The sequence below is a fragment of the Jaculus jaculus genome, chromosome 7 (genome assembly GCF_020740685.1).
Source record: "Jaculus jaculus isolate mJacJac1 chromosome 7, mJacJac1.mat.Y.cur, whole genome shotgun sequence".
In the NCBI taxonomy this organism is placed as follows: Eukaryota; Metazoa; Chordata; class Mammalia; order Rodentia; family Dipodidae; genus Jaculus; species Jaculus jaculus.
In genome coordinates, this window is record NC_059108.1 from 85,479,689 (window position 1) to 85,504,241 (window position 24,553).

Sequence of the window (24,553 nt, forward strand, 5' to 3'; positions counted from 1 at the left end):
TGAGGCTCGATTCCCCAGGACCTACGTTAGCCAGATGCACAATGGGGGTGCATGCATCTGGAGTTCGTTTGCAGTGGCTGAAGGCTCTGGTGTGTCCATTCTCTCTTTCTCTATCTGACTTTCTCTCTGCCTGTCGCTCTCAAATAAATAAATAAAAATAAAAATAAATAAAATATATGGGCTGGAGAAAATGCTTTGCAGTTTAAGCACTTGCCTGCAAAGCCAAAGGACCCAGGTTTGATTTCCCAGTACACAGGTAAAGCCAGACGCACCAGGTGGCAGAAGCGTCTGGAGTTTGTTTGCAGTGGCTGGAGGCCCTGGCACACCTATTTCTCTCTCTTTGGTCCCAACACTTGAGAGGCAGAATTAGGAAGATCACAGTGAATTCAAGGCCACCTTGAGAATGCACAGTCAATTCCTGGTAAGCCTGGGCTAGAGTGAGACCCTACCTCAAGAACCCAAAAAAAGCAGAGTGTGGAGGCACATGCCTTTAATCCCAGCACTCTGGAGGCAGAGGTAGGAGGATCACTGTGAGTTCAAGGCCACCCTGAGACCACATAGTGAATTCCAGGTCAGCCTGGACTACAGTGTAACATTATCTTGAAAAACCAAAAACAAAAAAACCTAAAGGTGTGCAGGGGAAACAACTGCTAGGGGAGGACTCTCTGATGGAGCTGCCTACAAATGGTGGTGCAATGTGCTCGAGACTCTCCATCGAGCTGCCTGCTAGTGACGTCATGTGCTCCAGACACACAGCTCAACTTTTGTAATCTAAACTTTTGTAAGTGAATTTGATGATTTTCATAACTTTAGGGAAATACAAAAGCTTTGCATGACATGATGGCATATGCTTTTAATCGCAGAACTTGGGACTCTGAGGTAGGATCTTTGTGAAGTTGAGGCCACTCTGAGACTACATAGTGAATCCCAGGTCAGCGTAGGCTAGAGCAAGACCCTACTTTGAAAACCCAGAGCTGGATAGATGGCACACCATTGAAGGAGCTTCCCTGCAAAGCCTAACAACCTGGGTTCAATTCCACTAAGCCATATCTCCAATCCAACATTTCATTTTTTTTTTTATTATTTAAGAGAGAAAAAGAGGAAGTATGGGTGCCCCCACAGCCTCCACCTGCTGCAAACAAACTCCAGTTGCATGTGTTACCCTGTGCTTTTACATGGGTCCTGGGGAATCAAACCTTGGTAATTTGACTTTGCAGGCAAGCACCTTACATGCATTGCTAAGCTATCTCTTCAGCCTCCAACAGTACTTTTTATTGTGTGTTTCTTTTGCTTTGTTTAGTATTTTATTTATTTATTTGAAAGAGTCAAAGAGACAGGGAGGGAGGGAAGGAGGAAGAGAGAGAGGGAATGGGCACTCCAGGGCATCCAGCCACTTCCAAGGAACTCCAGATGTATGTGCCCCCTTGTGCATCTGGCTTGTCAGTCCCGGAGAATCGACCGTGAGTGTGAGGGGGTCGGGCAGCGTGGTGAGCGTGCGTTGGGGCTGGACGACTCATACTTACCTGGCAGGGGAGATACCATGATCACGCAGGTGGTTTTCCCAGGGCGAGGCTTCTCCATTGCACTCCGGATGTGTTGACCCCTGTGATTTCCCTGAATGCCGGAAACTCGACTGCATAATTTGTGGTAGTGGGGGACTAGGTTCGCGCTCTTCCCTGGTCTTGGAGTTCAAAGTCAGAAGTCACTGACATACTTGTTATGACAAGAATGGGCTTTTTAGTATGTGAAAATAGGATTTGTCATAGTATAGTCACATGATGATTGGGAATTAATTGCTAATGAATGAAGTCATTTTTTCTAGCTCCTCGAATACTGATCTATTATTGTTGTATTTATTTTTAGGGATCTCTGTCATGTAGTTCTCTGTTACCATTTAAATGTTTTTGTTCTGCAGAGAATCAGTTCAGTGTTTGTTTGTTTTTTTCTTTTCAAGGTAGGTTCTCACTCTAGCCCAGGCTGACCTGGAATTCATTATGTATTCTCAGGGTGGCCTCATCTCATGGAGATCTTCCAACCTTTGCCGCCAGAGTGCTGGGATTAAATGCATAGGCCAACACACCTGGCTCCTTACTTTTTTTTTAAACCCTATGTCTCAAAGTATTTCTGGTATTCAGTGGCTTTTTTTTTTTTTTTTTTTAAACTGATCCACGAACTGGTAAAGCAGCAATGCTACAAAGTGCAGCTGAATGGGAGATAAATTCATCCTTCATCCTCTGACTAGTTTGATCAATTATGCCAGATATTTCATAGCATAACTGTAGTTTCCAGTCTGGATTGGGGCTTTTCAAATCCAATTTGAGAGAAATTAATACCCAATTTATTTATTTGAGTTATTTAATATTTATATTATTTGAGAAAGAGGTAGAGAGACTGGACATGCCAGGGCCTCTAGCCCCTACAAATGAACTCCATATGCATTCACCCCTTATCTGGTTTACGTCGGTCCTGGGGGAACGAACCAGGGTCCTTTGGCTTTGCAGGCAAGTGTCGTAACCGCTAAGCCATCTTCTCCAGTCCAAGGAACTTGTTTTTAGCTCCAAACAATTGAGCCACATTCTGAGCACACGAACTTTTGCTTTCTCTCCTTCCCTCATTACCTCCACATCCCACCCAGGACCACTGTATTCTAGCTATGCACATCTGCATTTTAGAACAGCCTTGTCCATTTGTGTTTCTGCTTAATAGTCAAGAACTGCTGACATACTGTGAATAGAATGTAAAATTTGAAACAATGCAGATTTTAAAGGAATAATAGGTGTCTTGTGCTTTAATACTCTCTTGTAAGACTATTCTTTAGGCAGATGAATCAAACAACTATGTAAATTACTAACACTGAAAATGAACCAAACTGAAAAGGAAAACTTCCAGGCAGAATCTTTCTACTGTATCCTGTCATTGAAGAGGATAAACAGTGCCACTGACTGGCAAAGCCGGGACCACCAGTCTGAGGGAAAACAGGGCCTTGGGAGGTGGGCAAGGAGTCAGCAAAGTGACAGACACACACACAAGGTTAATGTATCTGAGTGTGTTTTACTGAAGTAGAGCATCAGGTTATGTACAATTCCAGCTGCATAAGCTTAGCCTTTGTTTATTCATGTGGTACAATTTTTATGAACAGCCTGCTTCAAGCATCAAGTTTTCTTTTTTTGTTTTGTTTTGTTTTTTTGAGGTAGGGTCTCATTCTGGTCCAGGCTGACCGGGAATTAACTCTGTCATCTCAGGGTGGCCTTGAACTCATGGTGATCCTCCTACCTCTGCCTCCTGAGTGCATCAAGTATTTTTAACAAAAGTTCTAACAGGGCGACTTCATAAATCTAGTATGTTTTCTTTCTTGAACCATGCCATAAAAATGGAGGTGTATCAAATCCTGCCTTTTCATAATTGGATCCCAGTTGTTTCCTAATGCTTTCTCTTTGTGCTTTCGTAAGCAAGCATCAAGGTGGCCTCGACCTAGCAAGTCTGTCCACAAAAGTTAAAGATTATCAAGAAACAAGCTTCCCACCATTGTTTACTAGCATATCCCCATTACCATACACTCCTGTATAAGGTAATGGTTCATCGATTGGTTCTGGTCCTGGGAATTCTGACTGTGGCTTGGAAGAACAGCGGGGTCACAGGAGGAAGCATCACACCATCAGGTGACTCAATTTTTGGAAACTGTTCCATATCTAATTTTTACTAAATTGTGAAAGAACATCATGCTGCTGTCATGTGTCAGAAACAGAACAGTAGTAATGAAGAAAACAGCTATTAGACAGCAGCAAAAGGCACTACAAACCTGGAAAATGCACATCCTTCCAGGAGGCTTTCTTCCTTGAAGCTTTCGCCTCAGCCTGGTGAACAGGTCACGCAGACTCCACTGTAGTTGACGTGGAAAAACAGGGCACAAAACTCAATCAAAAACCAACCAAACAACAATAACCACAACAGAAAAAAATACATATACATATATACACATACACACACACACACACACACACACACACACATCAATTTATTTTCTGATCCCCAAACTAAACTCTAAAGCCTGGTCCTCTTCAGTCCACCTCCCAAGTGTCACATGCTAGGTCTGTACCCCGTACCTGGCATGACCCAGCTTTCTACAGCACAGACACAACCCCCTTACTAATACTGGGGCCTAAACCAGTTGTGGTTACTACTGTTAATTGTTTGCACTGTTAGAAATTATTCCGGTTTTATTTATAGGCTTCATCCTCCTTGCATTAAATCTTTTTTTTAATGTGTAGAATCCCAGCAATGGGGAGGCAGAGGTAGGTGGATCTCTGTGAGTTCCAGACCACCTCCTAGACTACATGGTGAATTTCAGGAGAGCCTAGGCTAGTCAGGGAGACCCTACCTTGAAGTCCCCTGCCCCCCCAAATTCAGACTACTCTGACCAAACCACAACTTGCCAAGTCAACTGCTAAAGCGTTTACTACACAAGGAAAACAGGAGTGTGGGAGTGGCTCGATCCAAGGACAGATGAGATGCCGCTACACATTTCCGTGGGGACACTAAAATGACATGAGCACACAGCCATTAAAACAAGTAGGTGCCCTATTCTTTCTTTCTTTCTGTCTGTCTTTCTTCTTATTGACAACATCCATTATTGTAGACAATCCTATGGTGTTGGGAGCTGTAGCTGCTCTTTGACCATGTGAACTGCAGCTGGTCTTGGATCTCCGGAAGCTCTCCTTGGCAGCCATCTCATGGTCCTGGCATCTCCATTGGGTCTCCACTGCAATCCAGGGTTCATCCTCATGGCCCCATGGGGTCTCTATGCAGGCAACTAGCAAACCAGCTTCACACTGCCCATGGACATTTCCGAAACACAAGACCGTGTTGCAAACTCAATGACTCTCTTTCCAGCATTTCTTATACTCCACAATACCAGGTAGGGTGCCAATTTGTTAATCCAGGGGGGAATAAAGCAGACTTTGAAGAACAGGACACTCCTTGAGCACTCAGGCCCCTTGAAAAGAGTCTACATTCTTCCTTTTACCCCAGCGCAGGTCAGCTAGCCCAGTCTCAAAGGTTGTAATCTTTCAGTTGCAGCTGAACAGGCAACAGTTCACCTAAAGGTTTTTCTTTCTGTGCCATAACCCTCTGCTCATACCAGTTCATGTCTACGCAAAGCAACCCTGCACAACTTCTCAGAACATGGGCACAAGAGCAAGATTCTCACACCAACTGCTAGCCCAGTCCAAGCAAAGCTTTCTCACCCTCATAAGCCAAACCTCACAGTCCATAGTTCTTATTGCATTCAGGTCTTGCAGCTCAGACCAGAATAGTCCATCAAGCTGTAGTTACAGCACTGCAAGGCATCTCTTGGGCCAAGGTTTCAAATCCTCCCACAGTTCTCTTGAAAATCAGCTCCAAAAGGCCAAAGCCACACAGTCAGGTGTCTAGCAGCAACCCCACACCTCGGTACCACTTTACTGTTGCAGTCCAGTTCACATTGCTGGTAGAAATCACCCAACCAATATCACCTTCTGGGAAAAAGAGACTTATTTTGGCTTACAGGCTCAAGGGGAAGCTCCACGATGGCAGGGGAAAACAATGGCATGAGCAGAGGGTGGACATCACCCCCTGGCCAAGATAAGGTGGACCACAGCAACAGGAGGGTGTGTCAAACACTGGCAAGGGGAAACTGGCATTAATACCCATAAGCCCGCCCCCAACAATACACTCCCTCCAGGAGGCATTAATTCCCAAATATCCATCAAGTGGGGAGCTAGCATTCCGAACACCTAAGTTTATGGGGGACACCTGAATCAAACTACCACAGGGTGTATGTGTCTATGTGTGCTCATTGTGCCTGCTAGTAGTCATGTTTGTGACTGTTAACTAAAGAGATGAGATGGATGCAGGTGACATCCCTTTCTCTTCTAGAGAACCATTTCAAGGAAATCAAAGACCTAAGCATAGAAATTAAAAAGGAAAAGTTAAATGTCTTTTGCAGGAGTGAATTTGCCATATTTGTTCTAGATCAACTTCACCGTATATAGAGGATTGATAAAAACAACACAGGGCTGGAGAGATGGCTTAGCAGTTAAGCACTTGCCTGTGAAGCCTAAAGACCCCGGTTCAAGGCTCAATTCTCCGGGACCCATATTAGCCAGATGCACAAGGTACAAGGTGGCGCACACGTCTGGAGTTCGTTTGCAGTGGCTGGAAGCCCTGGTGTGCCCATTCTCTCTCTCTCTCTCTCCATATGTATATATATATATGCCTCTTTCTGTCTCTGTCACTCTCAAATAAGTAAATAAAAGTGAACACAAAAATTTAAATAAGTAAATAAAAACAACACAACTCCCTCTGAAGAGGTAACTTATAACTTGTCAGATATTTTTAAAATGACTGTAATGTCCTGTTACCTAGAAGGAGGAGGCAACTGATCTGAATTCTAAGCCAGCCTGCCTCAAGATAACAATACAATTTGCCTTAGTTACTCCTAATAAAATCATTTCCAAGTGTGTTATTGGTGTTAATGACATAAAATTGTATTAAGACTACTTTCTTTTTAGTAATAGGATTAGTCAATTTGCTGTAATTTTTTAATAGCCTTATAAGAAAGATGGTTAATGATGGGGTGAGATTAATTAATTGAAGGAACTGAGAAGGAATTTTTCATTGCTGGGACATAGAATGCTTGTTAAAAATGCCTTTTGAGTGGTACTTAGATCAGAATGTTAAAGTATGTAAATAAAGGTGTGCAGATGTAAAAAGAAAAAAAAAGAAATTATCAGGCTAAAATATATTGGGATAGCTTGCTTAATCTTTATCAAATTTAAGTCATGAGTAAAACACAAAATTGTTTTATGTTAATAAAAATTTCTGTGATACATGAAATAAATAGCTATCAAGTTTAAGATAAAATCATTGGTTGTCAAACAATGTTTTTTCTTTCAAAAAGATTTATCAAGGGTTATATTAATATTTAGCTAGCTGTTTTGGCTCAGAAAAGACCAGATTCTACTCTATTGTATGTAAAGTAACTGTCTCAATTTTTAGCATCTTAACTCCAGTGCTTATAACAATATCAACCCTTAAGACATATTCCCTACTTTAGGGTACAGCCTCATGCTCAAACAATGGTCCTCATCTAAAAAAAAAAAAAAAAAAATTCAAGCTCCATGGTTCTGTTTCCAATGTTCTCTGGTAATTTGTACCCACACAGGTATCTGAACTAATCAAAGATATTTTCACACAGGTGCTAAAACTTTATACTGTCTTACTTGTCCTTTTCTGATAGTTTCTCGGTCAAATTAGTTAAGTGTATAAATCAACTGGTACTGTTTTCAAGACTGGTAACGGGTTCTGCCTATATTTATAAATGTTAGATATTTTAAATGTGAGATGTGCCTACTCTCTATACCTCAGATATGTGGCTTATGCTGCCACAGTACAACAAAAATTTTAAAGATAGGACAGAATGATTTTAGAAGCCCTTATGCCATTCTTTAACTATGTCTGTTTCAGTAATTAAATGTGCTGTATATGTACATACATCCAGGCTGGTGTAACTTCCTTTCTAAGTGTGTTAATCACCTATGTAGAAGCCAAAGCCAACTGGAATCGTCAGAGTAAAAAGTGTCAATGTTTTGGCCTGTGATCACATGTCATGAGGCCACTGGAGATGATGGGACACTTCTACACTGGCCCCCTGGTAAGTCACCTGTCTTCCTGAGCAGGGAGGATATGGAGACCCAAACAAAACTGGTGTACAATGTGAAACAGGAGAGTCACAATTGAGGAGCAGTCAGTCCTCCTGACTTCCCAAAGAAGGGAAAACTACTTGGCCAGCATGGCTCTGACTCATCCTAACAGGCAAAAGACACCAATAAGCTATGGGGCTACTCCTGTGTCCCTAAAGTCTGTTTGGAGAGCCATTAATGACCTCCAAAATTAACCCTTAATTAACCTTTGGCTATCTGCATGGTCTTAAACATTCAGAGAGAAATGTATAACCAAAGATAAAAAATACCTTAAATATATGAATGGCCTACTAAGTAACACAAGAGCTTTTCAAGAGGGGAAACAAACAAACATTAAGACATCTTTTCCCCATTGTTCTAATTCTCTAATAAAGAAAAACAACTATAGATGTTCAAAGGGTTATTTTCAAATCTAAAATATATAAATAAGTTCTGAGACCAAAAAATATATTTGTATAGCCTTTAATAACACCCAATAACTCTTTATTATCAAGATTAAATGTTGTGTATATGTTTCTGATAACACTGCTAATATCTCATCTGTTTTACAAGCCATGTTAAATACTACTGTGCCATTTAATGAACAGTTCTGAAAAAAAATCTCAGCCAGCTCATCCTCAGCTGGTCCTGAGATGATCCAAGCCTGTCTACCTGGATTCCCTTGACCTCCAAAAAGACCAGTTTGCTGTGTGCTCACTTCTCATTAACTCCTTACTTTCATATTTTCGTTCCACTGTTCTCTTTCAAGACTATCTGCCTACACTCTGGGGTCCATTAAAGTAGTTCCCCTCTCTGAGAGAGACTCTCTAACTGCAACAAGTCCTCACTTTGTGTCCCGTTCAGCAGGAAATATTAAATGATCTATCTGAAGTCTTCAAACCAGTCCCCTAAAGCAGTTAGAGTGTCTTCTCATGAGAGGGAGAAATACAGGGGGAATAGACTGTCTACACCATGTGTTCTGTGGTCATAAAGTTTGGTTAAAATAAATTTGTTTAAAGTTCCTCAAATAAAATTACAGAGCTTGATTGGAATGCCATACAGATTACCAATGGATCTACATCACCTCTAAAACTTACAATGCTAGTTATGAAAATTGGGTAAAGGTCAAAATGCACTTGGAAGAAATTTGTCATCATGATAACATTTCGTTAGATTTGGTTAGTTTACATTCAGAAATTCTAGCTATACAGAACAGTCATCTTGATTTTGATGCCACCAAGGCTGCTAATGATTTACTTGCTGGAATTAAGTCTGTGTTGCCTGGTTGGAAATCTTTTAGTTCATAGATAGGCAGCTTTGCAGCTGTGGGAGTTTGCCTTCTGCTTCTCTTATGCCTATTGCCTATTTTCTTCAAATGTCTAATGAAGTCTATTGTGAATGTTCGCATAGAGGTCAGAGGTATGCAATATAGAGCACGTCGCCGGGCATGGTGGCGCACACCTTTAATCCCAGCACTCGGGAGGCAGAGGTAGGAGGATTGCTGAGATTTCGAGGCCACCCTGAGACTACATAGTGAATTCCGGTCAGCCTGAGCCAAAATGAGACCCTACCTCGAAAAACCAAAAAAATATATAGAGAGAGAGAGAGCACGTCCTTGGCTCCCTCAGACTTCATCCTATTTCTCCCTGAATTTTGTCTGGCTGGTAGCCAGAAATGGGTAAGATGGGGGGAGGAGGTATCCAACCTCAGGGCACATATTGAAGGATAATATGTTTGTCCAATGAAGGATAAGGATGTTCTTCTGCCTCTGACAACCTAAGACAGGCACAGTCGCTTCTTTTAATAAATAAAGAAGGGGGAGATGTCGGGAGCTGTAGCTGCTCTTTGACCGTGTGAACTGCAGCTGGTCTTGGATCTCCGGGCACAGACGCCTTATCGTATGGCCTTGGTGAACAGACTTCAGATACAGAAGCATTTGTGGATCAGACTTTAGGCACATAGGCATTGTTGAGAAAGTTTTGTTTCTTGTATATAAGCTTGTGCTTGTCTGAATAAATTTGAGACTTGGATCAGACTCTAGACTTGGTCTCCTTCTTTGTGTCTCTTGTCTCTCATCCAGATTAATTTCCCCTCAGGTCCTTGTTTAACTCCCTGTTGATTGGGTCACTATGGTAAGCCCCTCCTTCCCCCCACTTTCCCCCTTCAAACTCCACTCTCCTATCCCTACCCCCTCTCGGTCTCTTTTATTTTGATGTCATGATCTTTTCTTCCTGTTATGATGGCCTTGCGTAGGTAGTGTCAGGCACTGTGAGGTCATGGATATCTAGGCCATTTTGTGTCTGGAGGAGCCCGTTTTAAAGGAGTCCTGCCCTTCCTTTGGCTCTTACATTCTTTCCGACACCTCTTCCACAATGGACCCTGAACCATGGAAGGTGTGATTGAGATATTTCAGTGCTGAGCACTCCCCTGTCACTTCTCTGCGTCATGGTGTCTCCTGAGTCATCCCAAGGTCACTGCCATCTAAACTCAACTGCATAATTTGTGGTAGTGGAGGATTGCGTTTTCACCCTGCCCTGGTCTGCTAGTGAACAGAAGTATTTAGCTACTGGTAGTTGTATTATCTTTAGGCTCTATTTCCTTGATTCCTTCCTGTTGAGTTACATTTTGTTCCCTTTTTGGTCCAGCCTTAGCAGGAGTGGGAAGATTTTGTAACAAGATCCATATTGAGACCAACAGCTCTGCAGGTATTCGGCTGTGTCGGTTTACCTCTGGGGAGGCTTTCCTTAGTCGGAGATTCAATCATAGTTTCAGATGGACGTGGTGCGCACCCCTTAAATCCCAAATTCTGGGAATAAAGGCATGTACAACCATGCCAGGCCTTAGTTTTATTTTATTTATTTTTGATTTTTCGAGGGAAGGTTCACTGTAGCCAAAGCTGACCTGCAATTCACAAAGTAGTCTCAGGGTGGCCTTGAACTCGCCGCGATCCTTCTACCTCTGCCTCCCAAGTGCTGGCATTGAAGGTGTGCACCACCACACCTGGCCCACAGTCACTTCTTTTCAGGACTTTACCGTGTTCTGAGTCTCCCCAGTAATTGTTGCCAACTACAAAAAGAAACTGACCAGAGCTGGAAGCAGCACTAATATGTGATATATAATAAAAAATGAATATTTAGAAAGCAGTTTGGGGCTGAAGAGATGGCTTAGCAGTTCAAGTGCTTGCCTGCAAAGCCTAAGGACCGAGGTTCAATTCCCATGCACAAGGCGGTATATGTGTCTGGAGTTTGCTTGCAGTGGCTAAGAGGCCCTGGCATGCCCATTAATTCTCTGTCTCTGTCAATCTCTCTGAAATAAATGAATAAATAAATAAAACATTAGAGAAAGCAGTTTGATAGGCATACGTATCCATTCAGCCAAACATCAATTATAGCTACTTTTCCAGAGTCTATGGCCTCCCAGCCACACAAAGGCTTTTTTTTTTTTTTTTGTCTTGAGGTATGATCTCATTCCAGCCCAGGCTGGTCTGGAACTCACTCTGTAGCCCAGGGTGGTCCTGAACTCACTCTACGCCTTGTTAGATCTGAGTTGATCAGAACCAACTAGGGTGACATGAATGAGACATGAAACCACACCGCAAATGGCTACAGACTGCTTTATTGGGGTCAAGCAGTGAAGAGATTGCAAGGCCCTTTCAGGCTTGAGACTGCAGTGGTGAATTTGCAGCTCAGCAGACTTTTATGCAAAATGAGGGACAGGGCCAGGTGTGGTGGTGCATGCCTTTAAATCCAGTAGTTGGGAGGCAGAGGTAGGAGGATCGCCATGAGTTCAAGGCCACCCTGAGACTACAGAGTTAATTCCAGGTCAGCTTAGACCAGAGTGAGACCCTACCTCGAAAAACAAAAAAAAGAATATGTAATTACAATGATTGTAATGGGGAGGTAATATGATGGAGAATGGAATTTCAAATGGGAAAGTGTGGGGGTGGGGAGGGAGGGAATTACCATGGGATATATTTTATAATCATGGAAAATGTTAATAAAAATAAAAAAAAAGAAAAAGGAAAAGGAAAAACAAAACAAACAACAAATAGTAATAAAAAATAAGGGACAAGAAGAGTGCAAGCAATGAAAAGATGACACAGACAAAGTAATGCTTGAAGCCCGGTGGGGTAGCACAGGCCTTTAGTCTGTGTCATCACTCTGGAGGCAGAGGTGCTTTCAGGTTCAGCCTGAGACTACATACTGAATTTCAGGTCAGCCTAGGGTAGAGTGAGACCCTACATCAGGGGAAAAAAAAGGTCTGGAGAAATGGCTCAGGCATTAAAGGCCATTGTCTGCCTATGTTCAATTTCCCACTGCTCACCTAAAAGCCTGATACACAAAGTGGCTTGGTCATGCCCATTCTCTGTTATCTGTGTTTGATTATGTATACATAGGTTATAAATTGAGATCTTAATAAAATAAAATTAAGGGCTGGAGAAATGGCTTAGCGTTGAAGCCCTTGCCTGTGAAGCCTAAGAACCCCGGTTCCAGGCTCGGTTCCCCAGGTGCCACGTTAGCCAAATGCACAAGGGGGCGCACGCGCCTGGAGTTCATTTGCAGAGGCTGGAGGCCCTAGCGCGCCCATTCTCTCTCTCTTCCTCTATCTGTCTTTCTCTGTGTGTCTGTCGCTCTCAAATAAATAAATTTTTTAAAAAATTTAAAAAAATAAAATTAAAATAAGCGACTTACTACTCCGACCACAGCACAACTGTTAAAAGTGTTCACTAGTACACAAGAGTAACTGATGAACATGGGGAACACAGAGAATAAAACGGAGAAATTCCTGCAACCCACTAACCCTAACCCTTTGAGTTACTACATAATCGTCCTAACCTAAAATAGACTTTGTCTTCAAACAGCTAAACCAGGAAAGAGCGCAAACCTGACCTGAAATTCACTGTTTTGTTTTTGTCGAGGTGGGAACTCACTCTAACCCAGGCTGACCTGAAGCTCATTATGTCATCTCAGGGGTCCTCCAACTCAGGTGACTCCGTCTCTGCCTCAGGAGTGTTGGGACTAAAGCGTGCGCCAATTCAACATTAATGTATAAATATATGTGTGCGTGTGTGTGTGTGTGTGTGTGTGTGTGTGTGTATGTATGTATATGTATATTTGAGAGAGAATGGGCGTGCTAGGGCCTGTAGACAATGCAAACTCCAAATGAACGCACTACCTTGGGCATCTGGTTTACATGAGTCGTGGGGAACTGAACCTGGGTCCTTACGTTTCAGGGGCCTTAACTGATCTCTCCAACACATCATAACAATTTAAAATAAAACAATGAGCTGGAGTGATGGCCTATAGAGGTTCAGCATGAGTTCTTTTGCACTAGGTAGGAGCCATACTTTTCAGTTTCTCCCAAGTAACAATAACAACAAGGGCCATCACAAGGCATAGCACATCTGCTTTTCTCCAGCCTCAACCCGGTGCAGCTCCTCATAGGTAAGACCAACCTGCCTATGCACATGATCTGAGCAAGAAAGCAGTACCCCAATGGGATAAATTATACAGTCCAGTTTCCTGTATCCAGGGAAATCACAAGGATCAGCAAAACCTGAATGCAACGCATAAGCCTCACATTGGGAAGACGATCTTCGAGGTCATGAAATCTCATCTGACTAGTAAGCGTGACTTGCTGTTCCCGCACGCACGCTCACCACGCCACCCGCGGCCCTCCAAATTCACGGTCGCCGCCCCCCCAGCCCCCTCCCCCCCCCCCCCCGTCCGGTCGTCCGCACGCCACTTCTCACCGCACACTCCCGAGCTCTGGTCTCACTCTACACCCACCAAAGCCCTCGTTCCGCCTCATCTTGTCCACGCGGGACGCGGACGTCCGCGACCACGGAGACCTGCATCCTCCGCGCCCTTCCTAATCTGCATACACCACGCCCCTCCAAGAAAACCCGCCCACCCGACAAGGATCTGGCCAGCTTCTGTGGACCCACAGACAAGGATCTGATTTGTGTTCAGAAAAAAAAAAAAAAAAAGCAGGGCGTGGTGGCGCCCCACAACGATGACCCTTCCGATTAGCCAAGTATCTCATGCTGTTCTTAGGACTTTCTCTTTTCTTTTGAGCAGTAGAGTCTCACTGTCACCCAGGCTGATCTGGAATTCAATCTGTCATCTCAGGCTGACCTCGAACTCATGGTGACCTCCTACCTCTGCCTCCGATTCCTTAGCTCCTTGCCATGGCTTCCTGCTTGCTAATACCGTGCTGTACCAGCTGTACCCCAAGACATTTGGCATTCGGTTTGAATAAAGAATTTCTTTTGTCTCCATATACGATCAACATGCAGCTATACTTTTTTCCCAGGTAGGATCTCGCTCTAGCCCAGGCTGACCTGGAATTCACCACGTAGTCTAAGGCTGGCCTTGAACTCACAGCGATCCTCCTATCTCTTGCCTGGGATTAAAGCGCCACCACGCATGCTACGGGCTCTTGCCAGTGCAAATGAACTTGACATGTATGCACAGCTTGGTGCATCTGGCTTGGGTACTGGAGAATTGAACTGGGGCCGACTTTGCAAGCAAGTGCCTTTAAGCACTAAGCCATCTCTCCCGCTTTGCTTTAAAATTGGTGTTTGTCGGTCCACACTACCTATGGGGAAGTGAGTGGAAAACTTTGGAATGTTGGTCCTCTCTGAGACAGACAGGGTCTCTTGTTAAAAGCTATGAAGGCCAGACTAGCTGGCCCACAAGCTTTGAGGTTCTGACTCTCCCTCCCATTGTTGTAGGTACAGTGGGATTTGAATGCCTGAGCCACTGCGTCAGGCTTTAAGGAGTGGCGGGGGCCTGAACTCCGCGAGCAAGCTTGTGGTGTGCCTTTCACCACTGAGCCATCTCTCCAAGCCCAGAGCTTTTTTTTTTTTTTTTTTTTTTTTTTTTAGGTAGGATCTCACTCTAGCCCAGGCTGACCTGGAATTTACTATGTAGTCTCACCATGGCCTTGAACTCAGTGATCCTACTTCTACCTCCCAAGTAGTGGGATTAAAGGCATATGCCACCATGCCTGTATTAGAGCAGCTATTTCTATCAGGGACTACTCAACAGCAGTGAGCTAGAGGCAGACTGTGCTTGACAGAGCAGCACATTATCTGCAGTATTTGTTAGGGTTAAGGCCATGTGTAGTGAGTGCACTTAGTAATGTATACATCAGGCCAGGTGTGGCGACACACGCCTTTAATCCCAGCACTTGGGAGGCAGAGGTAGGAACATTGCTATGAGTTTCAGGCCACCCTGAGACAATATAGTAAATTCTAGGTCGGCCTGGGCTAGAGTGAGACCCCACCTCAGGGAAAAAAAAAAAAAAAAAAGCATACATGAAGCACCTGCCAGTCTCTGATGTGCTGCCTCCAAAAGTTTCTCATGAAATTTATGATACATCCCACCTCCTTCCCCAGAAGACGGCATCTTGTAACACGACAGTGGATAAATCCAGCTTTTGGCTCTGGACTTGCTGTTTCTTAGCACTTACACAGACCTTCACATTTCCAAAGCACAGTGCCAACATTTATTAATCCTCACAACACCCCTGTGAGGTAGGTCAACATGTCCTTTAGAGTAGAGAACTGAGGCAGAAGTCCAGAAAGTCTGCCCAAACCTTTTTGAGGCCACAAGGGCAGCTGGTGAAGGGCTGGGCCTGAATCTGGAAGCAAGGGCTCTTGGTCCTGCACTCACCCACTGGTGGACGCTGCATGGGCGCACTTGTAATGATGAAGGTTACACACACAAAGGACCAAACACACAGATGTCAGCCAACAACAGAAAAATGAACATTTAGGCAACATGAGGAGCATGTCAGTTTGAGAGACAGAACACTGACCAAGCCCATTAGGCAGGATGAGAACATGCAGCTGAGAAAGGCTGGAGTCATGATGAATGGAAACTAGATGGAGCAGGCAATCTGCAGAATGGTTTGGAAAAATGTGAACAAACCAGGAACCCATCCAAGGGGTGACCAGCCCATGTCCCTGTGATTTCTAAACACAGCAGCGTTAGAAAAAGACACCGGAGGAGCCCAACCATTCAATCTCACTTTAAACTAGGAATGACGATGACGCTCATTCACATTAGAAAGACCAATCATATCTGTAACAGAACTCCTGGCAGTCAGTCTACTATTTGCATATCAACTTTCATCTCAAATATTCTACTTTTGTCCTACAGACAAGAGCTGTCCTTCTAGCAGACCTCTTTCACTCCACACACACTGCCGTGGCTTCCAAGAGGCTCAGGGACACGCATCTCCCAGTTAACTGGCTGAGCCAGGGACGGAATCCAGAAGCAATGCCGCTCCTTTATTTCACAAATACCTGTCACTGGTCTCTGCCCAGCTTCACTTTCTATGAAGTGCACAGTAGCCCAGCTCATTCTGTTGTGAAGGGATTGGTGAACGTGGTTCAACAGGCCATTTTTTTTTAAGGAATAAAAAAAATATATAAATCCAAGACCTATGCTGTAAAGCGTAATGTTGGAGTAGATTTCTTAAAACTACTCCAAATTTTAGTGTGATACAATGACCACAGAGTTAAAAACCACCACTGTTATCACGGGTTATTTTACAATAATTGTTTAAGGCAAACATACTAACGCATTTCTTTTCCAGAAATCAAACTTATAAATATGACATAAATTCTACTCAAAAACGTCTCTGTTGGGCTGGAGAGATGGCTTAGCGGTTAAGCGCTTGCCTGTGAAGCCTAAGGACCCCGGTTCGAGGCTCGATTCCCCAGGTCCCACGTTAGCCAGATGCACAAGGGGGCGCACGCGTCTGGAGTTCGTTTGCAGAGGCTGGAAGCCCTGGCGCGCCCATTCTCTCTCTCTCCCTCTATCTGTCTTTCTCTCTGTGTCTGTCGCTCTCAAATAAATAAATAAATAAATAAAAATTTAAAAAACGTCTCTGTTAATTAGTTAACAGTAAGTGTAAGATGCTTTGCAAGGCTACGTGACAGAACGACAGGTATACAAGGCTTTTAAAAAAATTTTTAAAAATTCAAGGCAATATTTATCATGTTTGAACAATATATTCTGAAAGGTTAAATTTCAGAGGTAACTTAAAGGTAAATAAAAGTAGCAGCCAGGAGAATTACTATGTATAAAATGAACACAGAGAGACTACTTTAAAAAAAAGTTTGACTTTGGGCTTCTTGGTAGGACCCGTGCTCGATGACAGCCCGCTGCCCAGTGAACAGTCCAGCGTTTCACCCTATGGTCTGGCTGGCCCTGCCTGCGCACAGCACGGCCCACTGTTTTTGGAGGAGAGGAGACGCGCTGTCAGCTGCTTGGTTGTTGATTCCAGTGAGCAGAAATGCTTAACATCAGTAAGAAAACAGAAAGAAGATTTGAAGGAAGGCAGCCCTTTGTAAGAGTAACGTGGAGCATGGCTGATGTGTTGTCTGCATTTAAAACCGCAAGGCAGTTCTGCAGCAACTGAAGGTTACACTAAAGAAGAAAAAACAGTTTATGAATTTATCTTAAACACTTGAGTTTTGCCTCAAATATATAGCATTACGTGGATCTAAAAGCACAGGCCTATAACCCCAGCTACTTGGGAGGCTGAGGCAGGAGATCGTAAAGATAGAGGTCTGCTAGGCTACAGAGCAAGTACAAGGCCAACCTGGGAAGCTCAGTGAGACCCTGTTTAAAAATAAAAAGCAAAATCTTAAAATAAAAAAAAATAGTTTAAATTTGTAGTTTAGTCAATATTTTTTTGACTTTCTTTCTTTTTCTTTTTCTTTTTAATTTTGGTGTTTCAAGGTAGGGTCTCACTCTAGCCCAGGCTGTCCCGGGATTCACTCTGTTGTCTCAGGTGGGCCTTGAACTTACAGTGATCCTCCTACCTCTGCCTCCTAAGTGCTTGGATTAAAAGCATGCGCCACAGGGCTGGAAGATTGTTTAGCAGTTAACGCATTTGCCTGCAAAGCCAGAGGATCCTGGTTCGACTCTCCAGGACCCATGTAAGCCAGATGCACATGGGGCCACATACATGTGGAATTCGTTTACAGTGGTTGGAGGCCCTGGTGTGCCCATTCTCTCTCTCTCTCTCTCTTTCTCTCTCTCTCTCATGCGCACACTGCCTGTGTTTATATTTGTTAGTGTGTATGTATGAGGGAGAGAGAGACACACACTCTGTAGCCCAGGCTGGCCTCAATCTCAGGCAGTCATCTTGCCTTAGCTTCCTATTCTAGGCATGGGCCACTTCACACCATCATTAGTCAGTGCCAAAGTGTTTCTTTTCCTAGCTCTTGGCCAATGCACTTTCAAATGATCATCTGCTTTGCCTTTCTTGAACAATTTATGTGAATTCTAAATCTCCAGGTCTTGGGCTGGAGAGATGGCTTCACAATTAAGGTGCTTGCCTGCAAAGCCTAAGAACCAAGGTTTGATTTTCCAGGTCCCATGCGCAAGGTGGCACATGCCTCTGGAGTTCGTTTGCAGTGCCCAGAAGCCCTGGTGCACCCATTCTTTATCTTTAACTCTCTCTCTCCCTTTCTTCCTGTCTCATATAAATATAAATAAATAAACTTTAAAATTCCAGCTCAGCCTGGGCTAGAGTGTGACCCTACCTTGAAAAATCAAAAATAAAATAAAAATGGGACTTTTCAACTGGGAAGAACAAGAGAGGGGGGGGGACAGAAAGTTCAACAAACAGCGTTGGATGTGTGAATTCACATCTGTAAATCTAGCACTTGGGAGGAGGACTGATGAAAGGGTCTCTAGTTCAAGATCAGTCTGGGTGCTGCACAGTGAGATCCTGTCCCAAAGCAAAACACTATCTTCCAGACACAAAATGGGCTGGATATCTATGACCTCGCAGTGCCTGACACTACCTACACAAGACCTTCATAATAGGAGGAAATATGATGACATCAAAATAAAAGGCAGCCTGATTGAGAGGGGGAAGAAAAATGATGGGGAGTGGAGTTGCAAAGAGGAAAGTGTGTGTGGTGAATCACCATGGTTTATTGTCTATAATAATGGGCGTTGTCAATAAAAAAAACAACAAAACCCCACTAGGGCTGAAGAGATAGCTCAGGTTTAAGGCACTTGCCTGCAAAGGATAAAGACCTGGGTTTGATTCCCCAGTACCAACATAAGGTCACATACACAAAGTGTTGCATGCATCTGGAGTTCATTTGCAGTGGCTTGAGGTCCTGGAGTGCACATTCTCCCCTCTCCTTGGAAATAACTGAAATGAATACAAGTTTTTTAAAAACAAAGTTTAAAAGGGCTGGAGAGATGGCTTAGCAGTTAAGACGCTCCAGGTCCCACACAGCCAGATGCACAGTGATGCAAGCATGCAACGTCACGCATGCACCCAAGGTGGCACACGCGTCTGGTGTTCACAGCTGCTGAAAGGTGAAAGAAAGGCCCGGTGTGCCCATTCTCCCTCTCTCTCAAAAAAAAAAAAAAAAAAAAAAACTGGGTGTGGTTACATACACGCTTTAATCCCAGCACTAGAGAGGCACAGGTAGCAGGCTTGCCTTGAGTTCAAAGCCACCCTTGATGTACATAGTGAATTTTAGGTCAGCCTGAATAGAATGAAACCCTAACTCAAAACAACAAATACAGCTCTGACCACCCAGCTATGGGTGAGTTTTTCCCTCTCCACATGGGCTCCTTTATTCCCTTCAGCTCCCCACAAGGCAGGAGCTCCTTGAACTTTCTCTTTTCTTTCCACACTTTTTCCCCTCAGACCCTCCACACATGAGCTCTTTAGGGGTGTGGGTGTCTTTCCTTGGCTCTGTTCTTCCCTCAATTAATACAGTAACTAAAAAAAGCGGCCAGGGAGTCCGGCCGATCCATGGGCAGCAGCGCGGCCACGATGAAGGATTAGGTTGCAGAGCAGCGCAACGAGCTCGAGGCTCTGGAGGCCATCTACCCTGACTCGTTCACAGTATTATCAGAACATCCACCAGGCTTCACCATTACAGTGACATCTGAAGCTGGAGAAAATGAAGAAACTGTCCAAACTACCCTCAAGTTTACCTACAGTGAGACATATCCAGATGAAGCTCCCCTTTATGAAATATTCTGCCAGGAATATCTAGAAGATAATGATGTCTCAGACATTTGGAAGTTGTTGACATTGCAGTCTGAGGAGAATCTTGGCATGGTGATGATCTTTACCCTAGTGACAGCTGTGCACGAAAAATTAAGTGAAATTGTAGACCAGATAAAAACTAGAAGAGAAGAAGAAAAGAAACAGAAAGAAAAAGAAGCAGAAGAACCAGAAAAGAAATTACTCCATGGTACTCCTGTTACAATTGAAAATTTCTTAAATTGAAGGCCAAGTTTGATGCAGAACTCCTAGAAATTAAAAAGAAACGGATGAAAGAAGAGGAATAAGCAGGCAAAAATAAATTAAGTGGAAAACAGCTGTTTGAAACAGATCATAATCTTGACACATGTGACATCCAGTTCTTGGAGGATGCTGGAAACAATGTGGAAGTGGACAAGTCCTTGTTCCAGGAGACGGACGACTTGGAGCTGGAGGACGATGAGGACCCAGGCGACCATGCTGCCGACCCAGCGAGCGACTCTGACTGAGTGGCCCGATTCCAGAGAGGCTTCACCACCACAGCATCTGTGGTAGTGCTGAAAGGTTTTTGATTTTCCTTTCTTTCTTTCTAAGAAAAAAATATTTTTCAGGAGAATATTCTTCTGATAGTTTTCATTGTTGAACTTAATAAACTGACTTTAACGTTTCAAATATAAAAAAAAAAAATACCAGCCGGTGTGGTGGCAAACGCCTTTATTCCCAGCACTGGGGATGCAGAGATAGGAGGAGCACTGTGAGTTCCACCCACCCTGAGACTACATAGTTACTTCCAGGTCAATCTAGGCCAGAGTGACAGCCTACCTCGAAAAACAGAAAGACAAACCAAAAAAAGTAAAGAAAATAAAAAGCCCAAAACAAAGAATCCCCCACCCACCAGTAAAACAACAACAACAGAAAAGTTTGGCCAAATGTGGTGGCACATGCCTTTACTTCCAGAGAAGAGGTAGAGGTAGGAGGATCTGTTTAAGGCCAGCCTGGGACTACACGGTGAGTTCCAGGTTAGCCTGGGCTAGAGAGAGACCCTATCTCAGAACAAAAATAGGACTGGATAGATGGCTTAGCAGTTAAGGTGTTTGCTGGTGAAGCCAATGGACCCAGGTTCGATTCCCTAGTACCCACATAAAGCCAGATGCACAAAGTGGTGCATGCAGTTCATTTGCAGCATTTAGAAGCCCTCTTGCACCCATTCTCTATCTATCTGCCTTTCTCCCTCAAATAAATAAATAAAACAAAAAGACAAAAACAGGGCTGGCCAAAAAAAAAAAAAGCAAGCCAGGTGTGGCCACACAAGCCTTTAATCCCTGCCCAGCCCTGAGAGGCAGAGCCTTGAGTTTAAGGCCACCCTGAGGCTACATAGTGAATTCCAGGTCAGCCTGGATGAGCATGAAACCCTATCTTGAAAAGCCAAAAAATAAAAGATAAAGAAAATAAACAGACTGGGCTGCAGAGATGGCTTAGTAGGTAAGGGAATTGCCTGCAAACCTTTGTTTAACTCTCTAGGTCCCACATAAGCCAGATGCACAAGATAAGACAATTTCAAGGTCACCTGCAGAAATGAGACTTTTGCACAGGTAATAAGGGTCGTGTTGAGGTGACTGTGATGATCTGAGACAAAGTCACATGTACCCCAGGCTGTCCTCTACCTCACTATGTAGGGTGCCCTGAACTCCTTACCTTACATCTCCAAGTAATGGGTGACAGGCGCATGCCACCACGTCCAGTTTTCGCAGTGCTGGAGATGGAGCCCAGGATTTCGCACACTGGGCAGACACACTTCCACCGGAGCTTCATGTCCAACCCCACTTGTTCTGACATAATGAAAACTGAAAGTGGCATTGGTGCTGGGAAAGGAGGCGCATGATCTAATCCCAGAATTCAGGAGTCAGCTGTAGGATTACTGTGAGTTTGAGGCCAGCCTGGGTTAGAGACACTACCTTGAAAAAACAAGCAAGGTTTGGACAGGTGGCTTAATCCTATGCACCCATGTTCCAGTCTGTGGTTCCCATGTCAGCCAGGCACAGAAGGTGACGAAGCACACGTGGTTGCACATGCACCCAAGGTGGCACACACGTGGAGTTCAATGACACAGGAGGCCTGACAAGCCAATTCGCCCTCTCTCGCATAAGAAAATGTTAGTCTGGACGATGGAGAAATGGTTTAGCGGTTAAGGCACTGGCCTGCAAAGCCCAAGAAAGTGAGGTTCAATACCCCAGGATCCACATAAAGCCTTATGTACACGGTGGCACATGCATCTGGAGTTCCTCTGCAGTGGCTGGCATGCCCACTCTCTTGCTGTCTATCTGCCTCTCTCCCACTCTCTCAAATAAAGAAAAATAATTTTAAAAAGTGGCCAGTCTCTTGGTGTGGTGGTTGATTCAGGTGTCACCCATAAATTTAGGTATTCTAAATGCTAGCCTCCCCAGATGATGGCAATTGGAAATTAAAGCCTACTGGAGGCAGTGTGCTGTTGGGGGCGGGCTTATGGGTGTTATAGCCAGTTTCTCCTTGCCAGTGTTTGGCACACTCTCCTGCTGCTATTGTCCCCCATTTGTTGGCCAAGGAATGATGTCCACCTTCTGCTCATGTCATCGTTTTCCACTGGCATTGTGGAGCTGCCCCTCGAGCCGGTAAGACAAAATTAATCTCTTTTTCCCATACGCTTCTCTTGGTTGGGTGATTTCTACCAGCAATGAGAAACTGACTGCAAAAGTAAAGTGGAATCGAGGAATGGGATTGCTTCCAGCACCTGACCGTGTGGTTTTGGCATTTTGGAGCAGATTTTCAAGAGGAATGTAGAAGGACTTGAAACCTTGCCCTAAGAGATAGTTTGCAGTGAAGTACAGTTTGGTGGACTATTCTTGTCAGAGTTGAAAGACCTCAATGCAGTAAGAACTATGCACTGTGAGGTTTAGCTTATGAGGGTGAGGAACTTTGCCTAGACTGGGCTAGTAGTTTCTGAGAGAAGCATGCTCTTATGCCAGTGTCCTGAGAAGTTGTGCAGGGTTGTTTATGTAGAAATGAACTGGTGTGAGCAGAAGGATATAGCACCGAAAGAAAACTTTTGTGGTGAACTGCAGCCCATTCAGCTGCAATTGAGAAATTACAACCTTTGAGACCTGGCCAGCTGACCTACACTGGGCCAACAGGAAGAATGGACACTCTTTGGAAGGACTCTGAGTGCTCAAGGAGTGTCCTATTCTTCATTTATTCATTTGAGAGACAGAGAGAGAAAGAGGCAGAGAGAGAGAGAGAATGAGCGCGCCAGGGCCTCCAGCCACTGCAAAGGAACTCCAGACGCGTGCACCCCCTTGTGCATCTGTCTAACGTGGGTCCTGGGGAATTGAGCCTCGAACCGGGGTCCTTAGGCTTCACAGGCAAGCGCTTAACTGCTAAGCCATCTCTCCAGTCCCCGGGTCGTATTCTTCCAACTCTGCTGTATTCCCCCCTGGATTAGTAAATTGGCACCCTACCTGGTATTATGGAGTATTAGAAATGCAGGAACGAGAGGGTCATTGAGTTTCCAACACAGTCTTGTGTTTTGGAAATGGCCATGGGCAGTGTGAAGCAGGTTTGCTGCATGCCTGCATGGAGACCCCATGTGGGTGAACCATAAGTTGCACTGGAGACCCAGTTTAAATGCAGGGACCACGAGATGGCTACTAAGGAGCTGCCGGCCCCTGTGAAGTTTTCCGGGTCTGTGAGTAGCCTAGCTGGAGGGTCAAAATTGGAATACCAGAGACTTGCTGCTGGTTAGAATTATCAGACGTGGAGATTTGTCACTGGCTAGAGTTGCTGAACTTGGAGTTACAGAGTTTGATATTTGCCCTGGTTGTTTTAAATCTTGTATTGGTGGAATATTTCTTTACTATGCCTGCCATTTTTTGCAGTGTGAATGTTTATTCTGTGCCATTATGGTTGTTTGAGGTTATTTTTTGGTATTGTGGCTCAGTTAAAAGATCTTGGACTATGCGTATACATGAATAGCATTGGAACAGATAAAAGCCATGGGGTCTTTTAAAGTTGGAATGAATACATTGAATTTTACATTGTTTGTGGTTATCAGTTTATGGGGGGTAAAGGTGAAAGTGGTGGTTTCATTCAGGTGTCCCCCATAAACATAGGTATTATGAATGCTAGTCTACCCAGCTGATGACAAGCAGAAATTTATGCCTCCTACAGGCAGTGTGCTGTTGGGGGAGGGCTTATGGGTGTTGTAGCCAGTTTCCCCTTGCCAGTGTTTGGCACACTCTCCTGTTGCTATTTTCCACTTATGTTGGCCAGGGGGTGATGTCCACCCTCTGTTCATGCCATCGTTTCCCGCTGCCATTGTGGAGCTGCCCCTCGAGCTTGTATGACGAAATAAACCTCTTTTTCCCAGAAGCTGCTCTTGGATGGGTGATTTCTACCAGCAATGAGAACTGGACTGAAACAGTTGGGCTTGACACACACACACACACACACACACACACACACACACACACAAAAAAAAAATGAGAAAGAAAGAGAGAGACAGACAGACAGAGGGAGAGAGAATCAAAACCAAAATCTAATTTCTGTTTGTTTAGTGTTGGGATCCTTTTCAAAGTCACTATGTACCAGTGAATAACTTAGCAGAACTTTTAGTTTTAAGAATTTATTGCTCTGTTCTTTTACAAAAAAGGGTTGATTCTTCAAGATGTGTCTGATCTCAAACTGCTGGGCTCAAGCGACTCTCCCGTCTCAGTCTTCCTAGGAGCTCGGCTTACAGGCACGCGCCATTTGCCCGCCTGTTG

General features: G+C 44.1%; 2 non-coding genes and 1 pseudogene across 2 annotated transcripts; 2 read left to right on the forward strand and 1 right to left on the reverse strand.

Moving 5' to 3' along the window:
• Positions 1 to 1,515: 1,515 nt before the first annotated feature.
• LOC123462674 lies at positions 1,516 to 1,679 on the forward strand. The gene has a single exon (XR_006638455.1). It is a non-coding gene; the product is annotated as a U1 spliceosomal RNA (small nuclear RNA).
• Positions 1,680 to 13,184: 11,505 nt separating this feature from the next.
• On the reverse strand, positions 13,185 to 13,349 carry LOC123462371. Its single transcript, XR_006638201.1, has one exon. It is a non-coding gene; the product is annotated as a U1 spliceosomal RNA (small nuclear RNA).
• Positions 13,350 to 15,773: 2,424 nt separating this feature from the next.
• LOC123462324 lies at positions 15,774 to 20,269 on the forward strand (annotated as a pseudogene).
• The last annotated feature ends 4,284 nt before the right edge of the window (positions 20,270 to 24,553 follow it).